Source organism: Brassica rapa, unplaced genomic scaffold (genome assembly GCF_000309985.2).
Source record: "Brassica rapa cultivar Chiifu-401-42 unplaced genomic scaffold, CAAS_Brap_v3.01 Scaffold0368, whole genome shotgun sequence".
Lineage (NCBI taxonomy): Eukaryota > Viridiplantae > Streptophyta > Magnoliopsida > Brassicales > Brassicaceae > Brassica > Brassica rapa.
In genome coordinates this window covers 41,661-45,000 of record NW_022610310.1, presented here as the reverse complement: position 1 = coordinate 45,000, position 3,340 = coordinate 41,661, and the positions used below count along the sequence as shown (strand labels likewise).

Below are 3,340 nucleotides of genomic sequence, written 5' to 3'. Positions count from 1 at the left end.
CAACAAACAGTCGACCGACACCAGACCTTCATCGTCGATCGATCGTAATCGTTCGACAACGATCGATATTACACCGCGTACGTCGATCGATACCGTGTCGTCAAAAATGGTAAACGTTATTATTCTAACACAGGACGAGAACGGAAACCTGTATGACCAGGACGGTCATCTGCGTAATGCAACAGGTCAGAAAATAGACGCTCAGGGGACTGTAATCCCTGATGCTGATGCTACAGGAGTTGATCAACCTGTAGACGAGGACGCTCGATCGAAACCACTGGCCGACTACAATTGCCCAGATGAGTACTATTCCAACAAATCAGCTATTCGACTTCCGGAGATCCAGAAGCAGAATTTCGAGCTGAAGCCTCAATACTACACTCTCGTGTCGCAGATACCCTACTCTTGGTTACTGCACGAGCATCCTATGGACCATTTAGAACGGTTTGAGGATTTAATCGCTGCTATTCGGATGGAAGGAGTCCCCGAAGATTACCTGCTGTGCAAGCTCTTCAGATACACGCTGAATGGAGAAGCGATGCACTGGCTTAGGCAGCTACCCACAGGATCCTTAACATCCTGGGCCGACATCAAGAATGCTTTCTTACAAAACTTCTTCGATGAGGTGCACACTGAAGAACTTCGAAACAAAATTTCCACATTCTCGCAGGAGGCTGGAGAGTCCTTCAAAGATGCGTGGATTAGATTTAGGTTCTTCCAGCGAGACTGTCCACACCACGGATTTAACGAAGTGCAGCTGCTAAGTACTTTCTTTCGAGGTCTCGCCTTACAGTATCAAATGGCTCTTGATACGGCGAGTGAAGGAAACTTCACTACTCAGAATCCGTTAGAAGCTGTGAGACTTATCGAAAACCTTGCTAACAGCAGCAGCACCAAAAACACTGACTCTGAACGGAAGAAGTCTGTAGCTTCTATCGGGAAGGAACAGATGGACGAAGTAAGAGCTAAGTTAGATGTGGTGCACGAGCTTCTTAGGAAGCAAGTCTGTTTAGCTGAAGGAGAAGTAGCAGATACGGAAGGAGAAGAAAATGTGAACTACATCAGAGGTATCGGATTCCAGAAATTTGGAAACCAGGGCGGAAACAGAAACTTCTTTGGAAATGGTCAAAGAAGTAACCAGAGTTCACAATTTCAAAAACCCTTCAACAGCAAAAGCTACTCGAACTCCTACTACCAGAATCCACCACCCCAGACTCAGGAAAGCAAGATCGAAGAAATGCTTGATCGAGTACTGTTGGGACAACAACATATCACCGTGGATTTCAACGGTAAAATAGACTCCGCCTACAACAATCTGAACACCAAAATCGAGACCTTAGGGACTCAGGTGAGAACACTTGAAACACAAGTGATTCAGACTGGCGAAACTATAAAGTGGCAAGAAGCTTTCGCTAGAGAGGCAGGAGCTGACAAAGGAAAACACCACGTAAATGCCATCATAGATGATGATTTCTAGCAAGTGGTGAGACATTAAAAGCTTGAGGAAGGAGACTTCAAAATCGAAAGATCCATGAGTCTCGATGGATCCCAATAGTGTCGACCGATGTCGATGAAGTCGCATCGATCGACAGACCATGACGAAGATCGATGGATGGATTACTCCAGTTATCGATCGACGTCGTCCGCTAAATCGACTGAATGCAATGCAGTTCGAAATCTAACTCATGAGGAATTCTATGATAAAATCGATCGATCGATTGACCCAACCATCGATCGACAGAGTGAGTCCGACGTCGATCGTCACAACACACCTCCCATCGATCGACAGGCACCTCTGACATACCGAGTGCGGTTACCCTCAGTCGATAATGACTATATCAACGCACTCAAACCACCACCTAAACCAATAGATAGCCCACCCGAACCAAAACCCAACCCTTTAAATAGTTCACCAGAACTAGTTCAAGAAGATCAGGAAACTGAAGGGAGAAGGTTAAGGAAAAGAAAGGAGAAAATTCCTAAGTACCTTAAGAGGGAAGCTAACGATAAGGAGATGGATGGTTTCCCTAAAAGAATCCTCAGAATCCCAATCGAAAAACCTTTTGATGAAGCTTACTTCACACACAGGTTGTGGATGTTCTTCAGAGAAACAAAGGTAACTGAGGAAGACATTAGGAGAATGTTTCATCAAGTCAGAGAGAAGATGAGACACAGGATCACATTGTCGAAGAAGAGTGATCCTGGGAAGTTTGCAATACCATGCGTAGTCAAGGGTGTTGAATTTCCCCATTCAGTGTGTGACACAGGAGCATCAGTTAGTATCCTCCCTAGGATCATGGCAGACCATCTTGGTTTGACCATCGAACCTTCAACACAATCCTTCACCTTCGTGGATCTTTCAGAAAAACAATCAGCAGGTATCATAAGAGATCTGGAGGTACAGATTGGTAATGCCCTTGTCCCGGTAGATTTTCATGTCTTCGACATCAAACTTAACTGGAACTCTTCACTTCTGCTTGGAAGATCTTTCCTAGCTACAGTAGGAGCTGTATGTGACATGAACAAAAACAAATTGTGTCTGATGCTGATAGACCCCAACATCCACTACGACCCTATCCGACCTAAGAGAAAAATTATTAATTATGTGGATTACGGGAAAGAACTTGGCTTCATTGGCGTATGCCATTGTGGAGCAGAGTACGAATCAGAGTACGAAACAGAGTACGAAACAGACTACTCGGAATCGATCGAAACCCACACCTTTCCATCGATCGATTCCAATGAGTCAACGGTGACCGATTACCGCAACAAAACGTCGCTCGACGTTGATCAGCCGGTTGACCATTTCGCTCTACCTAATCATTGTTATCCACACTTTGCCTTCCAACCTCCAAGCAAGAGAGGACGTGATGATTATTCCATAGGCAGTTGGGCAGACAGTGGTTTCCATGAAAGTTTTGCAGTTGACACTGTAATTACTTCACCTAACGAGGAACATACAGAAGAATACGATGAGGATTATTGGAAGGAACGTGCAATAGAAATGTCTTTGCAGGATGAAAGATTTGAAACACATAAGTTCATCAACACGTTTCCAACATCGTTGGAGGAAGTGCACTCCACATCGGTCGATACCCACCCTCGTCCAGCAAAACAACCGCTCACATCGATCAACACCCATATAGGAACATCGATAGATATTTGCGCCGGAGCAAAAATTCAGGAGCAGGAGAAGATTCCCTCTCCAACTAGGTTTATAGATACCTATTTAAAACGTTTTGCACCCCTGAAACCACCTCGACACACCAGAGCAGACACACAAGCAGAAAAGATGAACACTCTTCCGTCTACATCAACAGGAAAATCCATGAAGAGCAAT

General features: G+C 44.8%; 1 non-coding gene across 1 annotated transcript; it reads right to left on the bottom strand.

The window, feature by feature from the left end:
- Window positions 1-637: 637 nt before the first annotated feature.
- On the bottom strand, window positions 638-744 carry LOC117130228. Its single transcript, XR_004453671.1, has one exon. It is a non-coding gene; the product is annotated as a small nucleolar RNA R71 (small nucleolar RNA).
- Between the last annotated feature and the right edge of the window lie 2,596 nt (window positions 745-3,340).